General features: G+C 46.4%; 1 protein-coding gene across 20 annotated transcripts in view; it reads right to left on the bottom strand.

Annotated features, from left to right (window-relative positions):
• MAP2 (microtubule associated protein 2) overlaps positions 1-18,858 on the bottom strand; it is a 336,436-nt gene that overhangs the window by 126,719 nt on the left and 190,859 nt on the right. For all 20 annotated transcript variants that reach the window (XM_075933890.1, XM_075933897.1, XM_075933901.1 and 17 more), the window contains one exon: positions 5,950-6,022. The gene's annotated coding sequence lies outside the window, so the exon portion shown is untranslated. The remainder of the gene's footprint in view (positions 1-5,949; positions 6,023-18,858) is intronic.

Here is an 18,858-nt window from a genome sequence, read left to right as displayed (position 1 = left end):
AGGGTAGATTTCCATGCTTGCTTTGAACTGAACATTCAAGTAGACAAGCCCTATGTGTCTGTGTGCCTCAGTCTGTCATCTGAGGCAATGCAGATAATAATGCTTCATTTGTCTGTCTCGCCTCTTAGATGATCAGCTCTAAGGGGGAGGGGCTGTCTCTTACCGTGTGTATGAGGGCTCCCATTTGAGGCCTCTAGATGTTACCAGAATATAAATCAATAATAAGTTCCATCTCAAGGAGGAAGGATATTTTTGACTGGGATCAAGACCCACTGGTATATTCCATTTGCATTGTCTCTACAGAACATTTCCTTTTGCCACAATTATATAATAGGCCTTCAAAGTTTGCTCATCGCATTAGATAGGATTAGAAATGGCGGTTGATTCGCTCCATGATCTATAGGTTTTTGGACATACAAGGAGTTCGGCGCTATCTGTTCAAAAATATTGCAGCCAAACTCGCATTTTAAAAAGTTGCACTTTTGCACCATCATCTGAAAGGATGAGCTACGTTCAAACCGGATTTGAAACCAAGCTGAAGGCTCAGGCATTCAACAGCCCAGATGTTTATCTGCAAGAGGCACAAATTCACCTGACTATCTTTGGGCAAGAATGTAGGTTGAAAGAATCATTCTGTTGAGATTTTCTCATGACATTACCGATACTGTCACTACCAACATTTTATGTAAGCCAGAAATAGGATGAAACTTAAAAAAATATATGACTCAAATATTGGGCTACTGTTTGGGTTGGTTTATAACGGATTTGAGCTATGTTGCCCAACTGGTCAATATGTGATAATAATTGTTTCATTGCTACATTAGACCAAATTAATCCCTGAGGTAACTCCATTCGAGACATCTCTGGGTACATCTACACTGCAGAGGAAGATTGAAGCTGCTGCTGTCGATCTTCCAGGTTTCAAATTAGCGGTCCAGTTAAGATAGGTAATTCAGAGTGAGAGGGCGCTATGGCCGACGCTGGTAACCCTGCTTTCACGAGGAGTAAGGGAAGTTGAAAGGAGACTGTTCTTCCTTCGACTTCCTTCAGTGTATATAGCGCCAAAAGCCAAATTAAGCTATTTTGACTTCGGCTATGCAATTAACATAGCTGAAGTTGTGTATCTTAATTTGACTTTGTCCCATAGTGTAGACTCACCCTCTGTGGCCAGCTGTTGTCTCTTGCCTTATATTTTGACTATAAGCTCTTTGGAGCAGGGACTCTTTTTTTATTCTGTCTGTTCAGCACCTGGCACAGGCGGGTCCTGTTGAATGACTGGGGTTCCTAGGTGCTATGCGTACTTGAATAAATACCGTATTTTCCGGCATATAAGACGACTTTTTATGCTAAAAAACATCCCCCAAAAATCGGGGGTCGTCTTATACGCTGGGTATACAGGCAGTCCCCGACTTGCAGGTAGGAACGGGGCTTTTCTCGCCCCGGAGGACACAGACTGCGGGACCTCGTGGTCCCGCCGCCCGTGTACTCCGGGGCGAGAAAAACTGCTCCGCGTCTCCCTGTCCTGCTGCCGGCGTCCTCAGAGGCTTTGCTCCCGCTGCTGTGGCTTTGCTCCCGGTGCTTCTGGTCTGCTGGGGACCGTCTCCAGCAGACCAAGGACACCAGGAGCAAAGCCGCAGCTGTGGCGGGGTCCCACGCCTCTGAGGCTTTGCCAGAGCAAAGCCTCAGAAGCACGGCACCCCGCCGCTGCTTCGGCTTTGCTCCCGGTGCCCCTGGTCTGCTGGGGACCGTCTCCCTATTTCCATCGTTTGGTGAATGTGATGGTCACTTAGCCTACTATGTAACGTTCTGATCACTATAATTGTTATTATATATTAGCATCAGCACACAAAGGCACTCCTTCCCTTGGCCGCTCAACAACTATGAGGGCATGTCTACACTGTTATTTCAAAATAACAAGGTGAGCCTCCATACTGCCAAGCCTGTTATTTCGAAATAGAAACTCTTGCTTGTGAAGAGGAATGAGCTTATTTCGAAATAGTTATTTCAGGAGTTATTATTTCGAAATAAGTTATTTCTAAATAGCCTGGTAGCACAGACATAGTCTGAGTGATTCCTTCTCAAAAGCCAGCAGGTGGGCTAGTAGCTACTGAACAGACGTAACACATGTCAGATGCTTACGGCAGCCTGTTATAGGATGGACTTCAGACATGTAGGGTGGAGGGAAATGCATGAAAAAAGTTGGCAGCACAAACTTAGCCTCGTGCTGTTCTGGAGCAGAATATCTTTTGCTAATAACTTTCTGTCGGTGTCCCTATAAATCTAATACTCAGCAAGACAGGAACAAAGATATGCATGTATAAGCAAATGCATTTAAAAAAGGATAATCCCTTCCAAAGACATTAGTAGCATCAAGTTGACATAGCTTTGGAGAGTGCTATAAGTCTTTGTGTTATCTTGAAATGGTTTACAGGCAGCGAGGTACCTGGTCCACATTTAGGTAAGTAAGTTGTCATTCTATGTGAAATCCTTCACTCCTGTCTACTGAGGAAAGCCTTGATCCTTTTTCATGAGAAATTGACTCTGCTTAGAGGCTCGATGCTGAAAGTTCTATGCCCTAAAGAGACACTTAAGTTTCTGCTGTTGCCATGTTTTCCCCTATTTTGCTATCACTCAACAGCTGGGTTATCCTCCCACAATATCCAAATAGATACTTTCCTTTCTTTGGGTATTTAACTTCTTTTCCAGTGTTACCCAAGTACCTGCCTCTAAGATACTGTCTCCATTGTCAGGACTAAAATAACTACTGCAGGAACAAAAGATACCTAAGACACTGCACAATTTTAAACATAACTAAAAAAGATGTTTAGGGAGATTAAATTGGTCTGATAATTTCCTCGGTGAGATCTCAGCTGCTATAAAATGCCATTATTTCTTCTTTAACACTGCCACAGTGACCTGTGCAAAAAGATAAGTGCTGTGCCATTGTTCTTCCCACGGTTTGAAAAGCGAATGTGTACTATTTAAATTACCTCTTGTTATGGCACCTTTTTGCAAGGAGAATGCGAAGGGAGACCAGCAATACCTCCTCCGCATTCCAGACTAGAAATTCAGAGCAATCATTTAGTATCTGAAGAGCCATCTTTAGGTTTATATATGAGCTCCAGTGTGCACTGGAATGAGACACCTTTGGCGTTTATTTTATTTCAGGTGGATTATTAGCAATGGAAGAAGAGTACTGGAAATGAACCTGCTTGGTCTTTAATACCAAGACGTACAGGCAGATTCTGGCTTTCATCCCAGCCCCTATACACTGCTCCAGTGATGGGACCTGCCAGGGCTCGGAAGAATTGCCATGGACAGGAACAGGATAAGCAGCTCTATGCTGCCCCTAACCCTGACAGAAGGTTTATGGGAATTCTAAGCTGGAAATAGTCCACTTGGCAGCACGGGGGACTCAGAAATGAGAGCTTCTGCTGAGAACAGTTCCTGCCGCCGTTTCTGCGGCAACCCGGAATCCAGAGGGGACATCTCCCCTCCTGCTGGTTCGGGCTTTCTCTGCTGCTTCTCTCAGGAGTTGTCCCACCAATTCTTCCCAGTAGCAGATAAATGAAAGAGCCCTAGAACCTGGGACACAGCATATGCTGGTATCAAAACAAAGCCAGGGCTAGATTGTGCCAGGTAAGTGCAGGTGCATGTGGTGTCATGTTGCACTGCTTTACAGGAAGCTCCTGCAGGGATTGACACCAGGAGGCAGGGCTGGATGGTGCAGAGGGTGTCCGAAGCCACTGCCTCATTTTGTGTGGGTTAAGTGCCAGTGGCTGCCCAGAGGGAGGAGTCAGGGAATGTAGAGTAAGAGTTTGACTTTGCATTATGCATCAGTTCAATAAATCCCTGAATACCTACATGAGCCAAATTTGTGCCCTGATGTCAACAATGGACTTGCAAGGATGAGAGTGGGTCAAAAAAACAACAACATGCAAAGGGGGCTCACCCCTCTTGTTTAAAAATAGCTGGATTTGTGTGTTGAACATGGTGTCATGTCAAGTTGACTCCTCTCTCTCTCGCTTGCGCAGCTCTTATGCTATTAAAGCTTTTCCCCTCCTTTTCGTCAACTAAGAGCCTTGTATTTTTCTAATGCAGGGGTTGATGTTTGCCATTTTTAATCTTTAATTCTCTTAGTAGTCTGAAAAGTAGGGCATGGATTACTTACAGGGGAGTAGGAGAGCATTATTTCAGTCACCAGCGAGCAGACAAAACTTGCAAGATATAAAATACTCCATAACCCTAGGGTCCCTTGAATAACTCCTCGATAATGTGTTACGTTTATCTCACAAAGAGATGTCAACTGTTCTGAGTTGGGTCATCAGCTGGACCAAATGGGCATAACTCTACCATTGTAAATGCCACTCCGACTATTTCACTAGCTGAAGATCAGACTCTCTCTTTTAAAGAGGCTTTTTAAAGTGTAAGTTACCGTGCACAGTTTTCTAACCTTCCTGAGCAAGACAAAATGCATTAGGAATAGAAAAGGACCAACCAGCCTTTGAATCTTTCTATGTTCCTGCTTGCCCCAACATGCCCAAGCGCCCTTCTTTGGGTATCTCTCAAACTCCTCTATAACCTGCCCTGATCCTGCTTCTCCATTGCCAGGCACCTTGTGAAACACCTGCATGAAACAAGGGCAACAGGGGTTTAAAATGCTACTGAAACAGAATGGGAGCCCTTCACACCTGCTCTGCACAGGTGCACATGGCTGTTCCTTCAGTCCGAATCCTCTTCCACTTCCTAAAATTAAATATTCTGCCCCTTGGGTTCTGATGCCATTTGCACGCATGGATAAAGCCTCTCTCTGGACATACTCTACACCAGGGCTACTCAACTTTGGAAGCCCCGGGGGCCACCGTGATACAGCACACGCCGAGGGCCACAACTTAAGTGTGGCTGCATGTACATGCAAATACATATGCAAATATATGCAAATAACTTCTTTCACGCTGACAGGCATGAATACAAAGCACTTCCCACAATTCCCCAGCGCTCCCAGCACCTCCTCCCTAGGGGCTAGAAACACCAACACCTTGTGCCCATCTGTTCCAGCCAGCCCGTTCACTTGCATCTATCAGTGTTCACTCTGTCTGGAAGATGCCTCACCATTGTGGTGCGTGTTCAGAGTGGAGGCCATGTTCAAAGGAGCCCACCTGCGGGCCACGTGTTGAGCCCCATGTAAACCCAAACCGCACCGCAGGCCGCAAACAAACAGGCTGTGGGCCACGTGTTGAGTAGCCCTGCTCCACACTGACCTGAGAGGCATGGAGGGTGGCAGCACTAGAAATCTAATGTCTTTAGTTACCTCTGGAACACGTGCAGCATGGGAGGTATATTCATAATCCTAAAAACTGGCCTCCCTCCAAGTTTTCCAAGCAGGAGAATAAGTACAGCTCATTCAATTAGCGTCATTATTTCAACTCTTGAGATGAGGTAACATCACAGTTACCCTAGCTCTGCTCTCTCCAGATCATCAATGTCCTTTCTGTGGGGCAACTGGTCTCTACAGGCTGCTCCAGATCGGGTCAAACAGTGTCCCAGGCAACAACAGTATCTCCTCCCCCTTTGCATTCTATCCCCGCGTGACTAAAGGTGTCTCGTGTTGTCTTGCCGCAGATCTGTAAACTAGGTTGTGGCAGGCTGAGGGACGTGTTCAGACTGCAGCGGGCGGGACACCTCCCACCCACAAGATATAAAAGGCCCACAAAGTAAAACAAAACGAAGGGGGCAGAGAGGCAGGAATTAAGCAATGTAAAATAAAATAAGCCAGATGGTGGCGGGAGGAGTTTTCTCCCGCCTCCTTCCCCAAATTCTCCCTTCCCGTGAAATCAGACCAAACGTGAGGGGCATTAGCCCCATCACCCACGTGCTAATGGAAGCCACTCATGGGCCTATCGTGATGAGGACGGTGGGACTCCCAATTGACAAGTGAAAAGGCCTTACCTGTTTAAGCCGAGGGTAGAGTTTCAAGGCTGCTGTGTCCTATGGTTAAAGAACCAGGAAGGCTCTCTGGCTCCTGTGAAGAAATCCACAGCAATAAATGCCATTTAGTCTCAGATGATATCACAGATGATACAAACTTAATAATGTCCCTCGCCTGGTCATTTCCCCATCAGCATTTTCAAGCATTGGTCACTTAAGACACAATAATCCAGATCCTCTGAATGCAGCAGACGGGGTAGCACTGAGGTGCTGTTTGTAGACTGTCCACGGGAGAGACTGTTTTAAACAAAGCCAGTTGGTAACGTCCCCAAAAAGACATTTATTGGATGGGGGCTGCTAGAGCACAGCCTGCTCCAGCCATGCCTTCTACACTGGGGAGCCTACCCTGTCTGAGGACTTCTCCATTTCGGAGGAATTTCAAGCAGTGGAGAGGCAGCCGGTTAGGGTGCAGAAGGAAAGTACTGGCAGAGGGCAAGAACCTGGCCTGATATTTTAGAATCTCTCAGAATCCTGAGGCTCACTCTTCCTTGACAATCCTCCATTCACAACATCACCAGCTGGCCGACAAGGGCTGGATAGGGTTCCCACTGCAGTCCAGCCTCCCACACAGCAAAGGAGGAGACGGATCAGGCTGAGGTCTCAGATTCAGATAACCCCCATTGGTGCAGACTGTCCTACTAGAAGGTCACTAGGGACTGGCCACAACCCTAGTGCATTTTATCTTTAGTATCTCACTCATTGCATTTTGCCAGGTACATTATTAAACTGGAAGTGTAAACTCCCTGGATGGGTTTGCTACTCCTGAAGATCCTGTTGTTTTTAAATACGTCCATGAACTTGACACGGGGTACATCTACACTGAACGGCTATTTCGAAATAAGCTATTCCGGGATAGTTCTATTCCCTGCAGTGTGACCTTGAGCAAGTCAGTGTAGTCCTGTGCCTCTGTTTTTCTTACACTGCAGGGAAGCCTCAACATGAGTCCGAGGCAGGCTTCCCTAATGTAGATGCACTATCTCGATGTGGAGCCCCAGGAGGCACCGGGGAGGAGAATGGCCCTGGGGAGGGGCTATTTTGAAAGAGCAGCAGTGGAGCATCTACATGCGCCTTATTTTGAAATAGCTATTTTGGAGTAGGCGTTATTCCCCGTAGAATGAGGTTTACCGATTTCGGAATAAGCCATCCGTTATTTTGAAATTATTTTGAAACAACAGAATGGCTGTGTAGGTGCTCACATTGTTATTTCAAAATAATGCTAGTGATCTCGAAATAACAGTGCAGCCTAGACACACCCTTAATCTTCTTCCTGGAACCCTTTCTGTCCCACCCCATCCCTTTGTCCATCTATTCCCTGCTTCTTCTCTGTCCCTTGCTACTATCTCACCGCTATTAGGTTACCCACTTCTACTCTGCAGCTCCTAGCATTGGGGCAGCTTTTCTGTTTGTTTGTTTTGGGGTTTTTTGCCTATTGACATTCTGGGCCATACATCAGCTGGTGCCTAACACTTCCTATTAGGAGATCCTGCTTTTAATTGCTTATAACTTTATTAAATGATTCAGGCTATAAATTTTTTTACACTCAATCATAATAGAAAAGGGGACTGAAATAAAGTTACAGGGGCAGCTTAAATTTGGTTGCTTCCTAACTTTTCAATGCTTGACTACATTTTACAATGTACTTTTACATCGAGGTTTTATGTCTGGTGGTGTCTCATATTCTTGGCACAGGTCTCTGCTGTACACCAATTTGTCTCATTCATTTTTAGCTTTGTTCTCCAGCAGCTGACAGATTTTGTTTCTTAACTTTTATACCTGGAAGAGGACGGTTTCATAAAACTTTGGCAGCAAGTTAATATCAAGGGACTGCTCGGTTCGACTGAGCAAATCCCACCATTCACCTCTCTGCAGTAATTAGTGACAGTGCAATTAGCACAGTGGAAACAAGGCTCCGGCCTGCATTGATTTTACCCACCCGCTGGATGCAGAGGAATTTTATAATAAACTAATTAAATTAGCTCTGGCCCTGCAGAACAATCAATGCTTTGGAGACAGATGAGCATTTTCAGCCCTTACAGCCCCACTAGGCATTCTGACGCTGGGCGGATGCAAACTAATGCTCCAAGCTGTGCTCCGGGGGAAGGGAAATAGAGCTATAAACATCAGACTGAGATTTTAGACACGGTTACAAACAAAATCAGGGACAGATCTGAATTGTGTAAATTGAGTCACTGGGTGACAGTACAGGCAGTCCCCGGGTTACGTACAAGATAGGGACTGTAGGTTTGTTCTTAAGTTGAATTTGTATGTAAGTCGGAACTGGTACATATTGTAGGGGAAACTCTAGCCAAACATTTCTCCAGAGCTCAGTTTTATTCTCCCACACCTCACTTCCCTCAGTCCTTTATTCTCAAGCTGAGGTGTCTGCTGAGAAAAGCTGTTCCGCGTCTCCCTGATCTGGGGTGGGGGGGCGCTAGCTTCGCGTCTCCCTGGTCTGCTGGGGGGGAAGCAGCTAGTGTGGGGTTGCCTCACCCCGTTTGTAAGTAGGGATTCGATGTAAGTCGGATCCATGTAACCCGGGGACTGCCTGTAATAAGAAAATGAGTTTTGCCAGTGAACAGGTTTTTGTTTTCAATAACTAGCATTTTCCAGCTGTCCCCTAAGGCCAAGGTTCGACATATGCTCTAATGTGCCCTAAGCTGTATGAAGCCCTATTTTTTCTTGATACTTGTAAATATTTACTGCATTGATGAACTGTGGAACAGTGGAAATCCTAGGTGCAAAAATATACCAGGCTAGAATTTACCACCCGCTCTTCCTTATACCCACATCATCCTCTGTGGCTCAGACCCTCCACCACCGAGCTGTGACAACGTACACCAGCTCATGATCCACCCAGAGCCTTTGTCCCTACGACTTTGAAAAAGAAAACTTCCTTTATCTTCCTTCAACTTCCTTTATCATTTTACCACCACTGTCCTGAGGCAGACAGATATGCTCACTTACCACAATGAAATAACTTTCTATTTGTACACTGAGCAGATTATTTTATGTGCCTGTAAAGCATAGCAGTGAATGAGGAGTGTTGCCTAATAGCAAGAACATTGGACCAGGTCTAAAGAAACACACGTTCTGGTCATGTGGCCTTGGGCAAGTCAGTGTAGTCCTGTGCCTCAGTTTTTCCATCTGTAAAGTGGGAATAATGATCCATCCTTCCTAATCCAGTGTTGTTATATCAATCTCTATCCTCAAAGATGAGCTGTACACTTTCAAAATATGCACCTCAGAAATTAAATACATCACTGCAGCTAGACAATAACAATCATGGACTGAACATCCTCAGAATTTATAGTTTATTACAACAATCTGTAACCCACTGATTCCCTTTTTGTCCTATGATAGCAGAGGTGTTAATAGGCCAGGCTACTTCAAATGGTCCCTTAAAATATGTGCTAACTGCTTAGCTAAACAATCTGTTCCATCCAGGGCATGATTAACACTTCTGGGGTCTCAGAGCTATTCGATTACGTGGGGTTCAGCGTGCAGGAGGTGGATGCAGGTTGAGGCAGGAGGAGGGGGCTCCAGGTTGGGGCCAGGGGGATTGGTGTGTGGGAGCAGGCACAGAACAGGAAACTGTATGTGGGTGCAGAGGGATAGCTCAGTGGTTTGAGCATTGGCTTGCTAAACCCAGGGTTGTGAGTTCAATCCTTTTGGAGGCCATTTGGGGCAAAAATTTGTCAGGGATGGTACTTGGTCCTGCTGTGAAGGCAGGGGGCTGGACTTGATGATCTTTCAAGGTCCCTTCCAGCTCTAGGAGATAGACAATCTCCATTAATTTTTTTTGAGAGTCTGGGAGGAAGTTAGGAAGCAGGAGAGGGTTCAAGGCAGGGGTAAAAGTTCAGGTGTAGGGTCCGAGAGGGAGTTAGGGTGGAGGAGGGGTCTCAAAGGAGCAGGTTGGAGTGCACAGTCTGGGAGGGAGTTAGGCTGTGAGAGGGGGCTCAGGGCTGGGGTGGGGGAGGAGGCTGGGGAGCTTATCTGGAACAGATCCTGTCGGGGGGGGGGGGGTCAGGTGGCACTAAGCGGCCCCATGCTTTCCTGCAGGCACCGACCCCGGCAGCTCCCATTGGTCAGGAATTGTGGCCAATGGGAGCTGTGGTGGCAGAGCCACCAGGCGAGGGCAGTGCTGGGGCAGAGTTTCCCAGCACTCATGGTGATGCAGCTCCAGCTTGGGATGGAAAAAGGGGAGAAACAGCAGTGCATGGAGCCACCTCTCCCTCTTCCCTGCCAGTAAGGGACAGCCCAGAACACAGGGGCTCTAGTGGCTGCAGGCCCAAGCGCCAGGCTAAGGGCCCCACAAACCTCTTTCTTACTGCGGCCCTGGTTCCACCTTGCATGTAGGCGTGACACTCAGAATACCTCCCCCAAACCTGAAGAAGAGCTCTGTGTGGTTTGAAAGCTTGACAGACAGCAGAAGCTGGTCCAATAAGAGAGACAGCCTCACCCACCTTGCCTCTCTAATTTCCTTTCTAAGGCACTTAGACATCCTCTGATGTGGTCATTCAATATAGAGGTGCATCCATCTTTTGCTACTGATATTTAACACGCTTTTTTTAAAAAAATTCTACCATTGTAACACCCCCTTCAAGCAAATACACTGAGACCCTCATCCTGCAAGCTGCTCCATGCGGCTGATCTCTGCATTCTTGCAGAGCCCCATTAACTGCACAGAGGTGCCTGCAGTCTGCCGGGAGATTAGGACTGTAAATGCCTCTTGGCTGGGACCTTGTCTCTGTCTTCCTGCAGACAAATACAAACAAGTAACAATGCAAAATGAAATTACTCCCCCTTATTTTACAGCTTTTTTTTTTAACCAACAATACTTCATAAACAATACTTCATTAAACTCCATTAACACAGAAGCTTTCATCATATTTTCCCCATTCAATAGACAGACTGCAATGGGCTACTGTTTTTCTTCACTGTAGCAGAGATCTTAGCTCCAGATGCAAAACTTCCATTTCAAACAGACTGTAAGAACCTTTCTATACCTGGGAGACACCACGCAGGGATACACTGTTATTCTTAATTCATTTGCCAAGCGCACCAAAATGAAGGTCAATCACATCTGAATTTTAGATGGTGCTGATGAGAGCTTCACCAAAAGGCTAAGATCTTAGAGTCCCAATAATGAGGTTCACGTGAATCCCAATAAACGAGTCCCAATTAATCGAGGTTTAAACGAAATTGAGGGAGTTACACAGATTTACACTACTTGAGAAGCAGGGCTTGAGTTTTAGAAAAGTTTTGCAAAGTGGTTCTACTTCCGAACCACCCTCAGGTCTCAGAAAATCAGATCTAAAAGGAAACTATTGTCACATATTTGCTGAACAAATATATTCTATTGGTGTATGATGAGTTTATAATTCAGTGTACTTCTGCTTGCTACCAACATTTCTGCCTCTGAGAGCTGGATCATTAACACTGTTGGAAAATACTCACTATCCAGCTAATCTATTCAAACACTAACACTCCAAAAACAAGCAGCACACGACTTGCCAACACAACTCTGTTTATTTTAAAAGCTATTAAATTATTTCTAGGGTTGGAACGACTAGCTGACTCAAACACTTTTTAATTCCCAGTGGTTATAGAGCAGCACTTGTGCAATGACATGAAAAAGAGACATTAAAAATCTTCTTTACCCTCTAGCAGGGCTACTCAACATGCAGCCCATGGGCCATTTGTTTGTAGCCCATGGTGGAATTTGGGTTTGCGCGGGGCTCAACACGTGGCCGGCGGGTGGGAGCCAAAACAAAAAAGTAGTCAATATAATGATTGTCTGTTGAGATGCATTTTAGTAGTTAAATTCCTGGACTGTTGTTACTCATTAAAAGTGCTGTCATATGCATGGAAATCGGGTTAATGTTGCATTTTATTAATATCAGCAGAACTGACTTAAATGGGGCCCGTGTGTTGTGCAGTCTTGCCTTAATATTTGTATTCATGCCTGTCAGTGTGAAAGAAGCTATTTGCATATATTTGCATATAGATTTGCATGTATATGCAACCACTCTTAAGCTGTGGCCCTGGGCATGTGCTGGCAGTATCATTGTGGGTCCCGGGGCTTCCAACGTTGAGTAGCCCTGACATAGAGTAACCCATGTCAAATTCTTCACCAAACAAGACCCTGGAGAAAAACGTGCTGGTGTGAAAAGACCTCTCCTCCCCACAAGGATTCATTTGAACACACCGTGTCTGAGATGCCACGACGGAGACTGAGGCAGGGTTTGGCTTGCCATGGTATGGAAGAGATACAACTTTCTCAGTATCCAAACAGCCCTCAGCTGCCGTCTCAGTTCCTGCTAAGTTGGGCGGCTGTGCAGCTTCCCATTCAGCCCTGTGCAGGGGCTCAGAGTGGCAGTGGGAAGAGATGACTGTTCCCAAGCCCCTAAACTGCTATGGCCAGTGTGTGTGTGGGGGGGGGGCACCTCTCCCAGCCAGCCGCAGCAGAGAGCAGCCTCGGCTGGGGCCAACTGTGCGGGGCCTCTCTCCCCCAGCTGAGGCTGCTCCCTGCCCCGGCCAGCAGGGAAACAGCCAGTGCAGCAGGTCCTGTTCCTAGATGTGAGGATCACGGGGCTCCACTCGCTGAAGAGCCTCATGCCCCTCCCCGCAGGAGCTGGACCCACTGGCTGCTTCCAGGGCACAGGGCAGTGCACCAGGCAGCCTTCCTTAGTGCCGCTGGCCAGGAGCTGCTCAGGTGAGCCCAAGCCCCAAGCCCCACAGCACCCTGATCCCCCTCAACCCAAAGCTATTACTTGCATTCCAGGCCAAAGCCTGTTCCCCCTCCTGCAGCCCTGAGCCCCTCCTGCATCCCAACCCCTCATCCTTAGAGCCCTTGCACCCTAACCCTCTGTCCCAGCCCTAAGCCTATCATCCCCAGCCCCCACCGGAGCCCACACCCCCACCAAAGTGCTCATGCCCCTGCAACTTTGAGCCCCCTCCCACACTCAGAACCCCACCACATAAATTTTTGTACGTGCATCAATATGAAGGTGATGTGTCGCACATAGCCTCTGTGTGGCACATCACCTGCACGATGGTGCACGCAACAAAATTCATTCCGCTCAGGGTTGGGAAAAACGAGAGGGAAATATATACTGCAGGCAGCAGACAGTGTTTCACCATTTGTCAAATAGAGCTGTCTTTGGGGAACAACCTTCTCAGCCTTTTGGCAGGAAATAACTTTGCTATATTAGTGGGAACCCATGAGAAAGTAGCAAAGAAATGAAATGGAGAAGAAAGAAGATGGCAAGAGTAAAATGAGTATATTAAATTTTTTTCACAGCTTGCTTGAACTGCCCAGCTAGTACCCAGAGGGGACTGGAGTTTCAGGAAAAACACTCACTGTTTTATAGAGACTCAGACAACTGCTGCAGTTGATGGAACTATAAGGTGTCTGCTTTCTACAAATGGCATATCCGTTTCTATAATGAGGAGCCAGGGAAATTGTAAAGATGATAATAGTATTGATGTACTAGCACATTTCTGCAGGGTATCACACGGTAGATGTGCCATTAACATTCCATCTCTTTTAACTACAATTTTCCCCCCTTTGTAGCCAGTCTGGGACTGTTTTCCAAATGTTGTCAAGAGGAATTTTAATACATTGCTTGAAAAATACGCTGCTTGCCATTTTATTTCTTTAATGTATTGTATAACGAATGCCTATAAATTCCTATGGTAGCTTAAGAGACTAGTAAAATGAAACTGCTGACTTTTTGCTCTGTTCATCGGCAAACCCGGAACAGATCAGGTCAATTTTAGCACTTGGTCACAGGTATAGTAATTTTTCACTAGCAACCCTAATATATGTTTGGTCTCTCAGAGCAAAGTATAAGCTTGTTACTGCCACTGAAGTGCCACTGCTGATACATAAGTGGATTGCAATTTTTTGCCATTCACTCCTAGGTGTTTCAGCCTCCTTGAGATAGCCATTAAATCAGTAGCATCTATCGGGGGAAGAGGAAAACGAGTCAAGGATACAAAAAAACCCCATAAACTTTCATATTCCCTGACCAGGAAACACAGATTGTACTGTGGAAACCTCACAGGAAAGCACATTTCCATAGTGTGAAAGAGAAAATTCCTTGGAAATCCCTTTTCAGTAAGGGTGTGTCTAGACTACATGCCTCCTTCGACGGAGGCATGTAGATTAGCCAGATCGGAAGAGGGAAATGAAGCCGCGATTAAAATAATCGCGGCTTCATTTAAATTTAAATGGCTGCCCCGATCTGCCGATCAGCTGTTTGTCGGCAGATCGGGGCAGTCTGGACGCGATGCGCCGACAAAGAAGCCTTTCTTCATCGGCACAGGTAAACCTGGTTTCACGAGGCTTACCTGTGCCGATGAAGAAAGGCTTCTTTGTCGGCACGTCGCGTCCAGACTGCCCCGATCTGCCGACAAACAGCTGATCGGCAGATCGGGGCAGCCATTTAAATTTAATCGCGGCTTCATTTTAATCGCGGCTTCATTTCCCTCTTCCGATCTGGCTAATCTACATGCCTCCGTCGAAGGAGGCATGTAGTCTAGACACACCCAAAGAGTCTGAGGGTATGTCTACACTACCCCGCTAGTTCGAACTAGCGGGGTAATGTAGGCATACCGCACTTGCAAATGAAGCCCGGGATTTGAATTTCCCGGGCTTCGTTTGCATAAGCGGGGAGCCGCCATTTTTAAAACCCCGCTGGTTCGAACCGCGTGCAGCGCGGCTACACGGGGCACGAACTAGGTAGTTCGAACTAGGCTTCCTAGTTCGAACTACCGTTACTCCTCGTGAAATGAGGAGTAACTACCTAGTTCGTGCCCCGTGTAGCCGCGCTGCACGGGGTTCGAACCAGCGGGGTTTTAAAAATGGCGGCTCCCCGCTTATGCAAACGAAGCCTGGGAAATTCAAATCCCGGGCTTCATTTGCAAGTGCAGTATGCCTACATTACCCCCCTAGTTCGAACTAGGAGGGTAGTGTAGACATACCCAGTGAGACCTAAAATGAGTCCCTTGGTAAGATGGAGAACCACAAAGCCAGCCTTCCCTGCATTTAACACTTCATCTACATCAAAACCTAAGTATGGGACACTTCCAGCCCTCTCAATTAGCCTCATTAGCACTGGTCCTACAATTGACAGGTATCTTCCCCCCCCCCCCCTTTTCTGTTATGAATTCTGGGATCCTGTTATTTCCACTCCGGCTCATCTGAGGAAGTGGGTTTTGCCCACAAAAGCTCATGACACTAGACATATTTTTGTTAGTCTCTAAGGTGCCACAGGACTACTTGTAGTTTTCATAGTAGTGCTGTAGACTGGCGTTTAAAGTGAGCTGAACTCTTTTTGGTTTGCTGAGGAACAGAGGAAAAAAAGAGTGAAATTCATTCTATTAGATGCTTAAGCTACATAGGAATTACATAGGCATTTCCTCTACAATAAATTATAAAACTAAACTAGCAGGTGGCACATCTTTCAAATAACATTCAGATTCCTCTTCACAGCATCAGGAAGAGGCTGTGATTATCTGAAGACTGCACCATCAAGAGACACTTGGGTAATCATTATCATTCCATTTCTACAGACTGAAATCCCATCGCAGTTCTGTGAGCATTCCTCATGTCTGGCCACTCAGTACTGAATCCTCCCAAAATTCCAGTGCCAAGAGGGTTATGAGACATGAGTGCATACATGTCCCATTTGTCATGGAAGACCAGAGAGATACCAGAATACTGGGAAAGGGTAAACAGAGTCCTTGTGTATAAAAAGGACAGCCCAGGAAACTACAGGTCAGTTAGCTTAACTTCTGTGCAAGGAAAGATAATAGATCAAATAATTAATGAATCAGTTTGCAAATATCTAGAAGACGTTACTTTCTTTCAGATAACTAGGAAAATACAATTTAGATGGGTCTTCTATAAGTATGGTGACCATTTTTTCTGAACAAAAATTAGGGACACGTTAGCCATCCCCCCGACCTGTTAGCCATGCCTGCTCCCACAATACGTCCCACCCCTGGAGGTAGTATTCCCAGGGGTCAAGATGGGCACATGACCAGAAGTAAAGGGTGTCATATGACCCCTCTAAGAACTCCACTGTCCTCCTACCAATAGGGATGAGTTTGCCCCCCCCCCCCAGGATCCCCCAGGCAACTAGCCTGCAATTGCATGAACTCAGCTTGCATTGCATTAACTCAGGGGAGAGGCTGTGGGAAGTGTCCCTCTCAGATTTTCTGCCCATGAGCGGAGTGAATTTTGTCTTGTGCACCAGTGCTGAGTTCATGTGTCTTGTTTGGATGTGCCACTGTGGCACCCAAGTTATTTATAAATCTCTTATAACCCTCTCCCTTTTCCCTCTGCTGCCATGTCCCCTCCCTTCACCCCATCTGCTCCCCTGGTGCCTGCTGCTGCTCCTCACCCCGCTCCTCCTCTGCTGTCCTGGCTCCTGCCCTTCTCACTCCCTTCACCCCTTTGGGGACCTGCTCCCCTCCCCTGTACCAGCCCTTCTCTAGCCCCATTCTATCATGTGTAACTACTCCTCCCCATCCCCTCTTAACACCTCCCTCGCCTCTCTCTCCTCTGGTGCCCATCCCTCCTCTCCATGGGTCTGCCCTTTTGCTTTACCCCCACAGTCCCCTGGCACCTTCCCTTACCCCTGCACCTTCCTGGTGCCTCCCCTTCCCTCATTGTCCCTGCCCTCCTTGCCCTTTTTCTCCCTGGTGCTCACCCCCTCACCACTCTCTGCCCCAGTCCTCCTCATGCCCCACCGCTCCCTCACACGACTTGCTTCGTCCCCCACCTTCCTCATGCCCACCCCTCCTTTCAACTCCTCTTCTCCTGGGACCCACTCCTCCCCTCTCTTCTTCCTCCCTCTTGCCTCCACTGCCCCTCCTGTCTCCTCTCCCAGCATCACCCTTTCCCACTCCCTTCTCCCACCCCCCTTGCCACCTTCCCTCCTCTCTCCTCCCCCCTTCTGACCTTTTCTTCATTGTCTGCTCTTGGCCACATGGCATTTATCTCTCCTCCACCCTGCCCCTGGTGCCTTCCCCTTTCTTCTCCTGCCCTGCCCCCTTTCTCCCCTCCCCTCAGCGTGAGCCCCTTCCTCCCTTCAACTTCACCTCTCCCTTAGTTCTCCCCTTGAGCCTTCCCTCACCTTTCTGGGATATTTCACTACTCGATGGAACACCGGGACAAAGTATTTAAATTCAGGACAGTCACAGAAAAATCGGGAAGTATGGTCAGTATAAGTATAAGGTGGATGCATAAATGGCTGAATAACCATTCCAAGAGAGTAACAGTTCACAATCATACTAGAAGGACATAAGTGTGGTTTCGCAGGGATTCATTTTGGGACCAGTTTTCCGTTCAATATTGTCATCAATGATTTAGATCAATGTTTCTCAATCAGTGGTACGAGTAGCCTCCGGGGTACTCAAGATAAGTCTGGGGGAGTACGTCAACACAATTGAAATTTGAAGAAAACTGAATTTTTGTTTTAAGTTTTGCAGAATTTTATTATTTTTGTACTTTTTACACCTAAAAATTTCATCAAACGCCCGGCTACCAGTAAATTGTTTAAACAAATGTGTTGCAATGATAGAAAAAAAATGTTGTAGATCTGAAAACTGTAGGTACTGGGGGTACTTTATATATATATATATGGGGGTACTTACAATTTTTTTTTGAAAGGGGGTATTTTATAAAAAAAGATTGAGAAACACTAATTTAGGTAATGGCATACAGAGTACACTAATAAAGTTTGCAGCTGATACCAAACTGGGTGGGGTTGCAAGTGCTTTCGAGAATATAATTCAAAATTATCTGGGCAAACTGGAGAATCAGTCTGAGGTAAACAAGGACAAATGCAAAGTACTCCATTTAGGAAGGAACAATCAGTTTCACAAATACAAAATGGGAATCGACTATCTAGGAAGGAGTACTGCAGAAAGTGATCTAAGGGTCATACTGGACTATAAGCTACAGATGAGTCAATAGTGTGCTTTTTTTTTTTTTGCAACAGTTTCACATTGCTGACCCATATTTAACAAACATCATTCTGGGATGCATTAACAGGAGTGTTGTAAGAAAGACACGAGAAGTAATTTTTCTGCTCTACTCTGTGCTGATTAAGCCTCAGCTGAAAAACTGTGTCCAGTTCTGGGTGTCACATTTCAAGAAAAGATGTGGACAAATTGGAAAAGAGCAACAAACATGATTAAAGTTCTAGACAACATGACCTCTGAGGGAAGATGGAAAGAATTGGGGTTGTTTAGTCTGAAAAAAAGAAGACTGAGAAAGGACATGATAACAGCTTTCATGTACCTAAAAAATTGTTACAAGGAGGAGGAAGAAAAATTGCTCTCCTTACCCTCTGACGAAAGGACAAGAAGCAATGGGCTTAAACTGCAGCAAGGGAGGTTTAGGTTGGACATTAGGAAATACTTCCTATCTGGGTGGTTGAATAAATTGCCTGCAGAGTTTATGGAATTATTCTCCTTACCTCTGATGACAGGAAAAGAAGTACTGGGCTTAAACCAGAGGTGAAAGTAACTTACATTTCTTAAAGGTACTGTCATTTTGAACCTCCCGGGGAGACAGGGGTCAGGGCAGGAGGTTGGGGGCAGGGGGAGAGAGTTGTGATATGATAGTACCTGTAAGAAAGTTAAGTGTTGGTAGAGTGCAGTGGGTTCAGGATACTGGGCTGGGAGGGGGTTCTGGGCAGGAGTTGAAGATGTGGGGTGGGGGTGCAGGAGTCAGGGCAGAATCTTAGGGTGTGGGGGCTCAGAGCAGGAGTCAGGGTTGGAAGCTTGGGAGGCTCAGGACACAGGATTGGAGTGTGTTGGGGTGCAGTAATCAGGGCTGGGGGTGAGGAGGGT

This window comes from Pelodiscus sinensis, chromosome 7 (assembly GCF_049634645.1).
Source record: "Pelodiscus sinensis isolate JC-2024 chromosome 7, ASM4963464v1, whole genome shotgun sequence".
Classification (NCBI taxonomy): domain Eukaryota; kingdom Metazoa; phylum Chordata; order Testudines; family Trionychidae; genus Pelodiscus; species Pelodiscus sinensis.
Note: the sequence above shows the minus strand (reverse complement) of the source record. Positions and strands in the feature narration are given on the sequence as shown.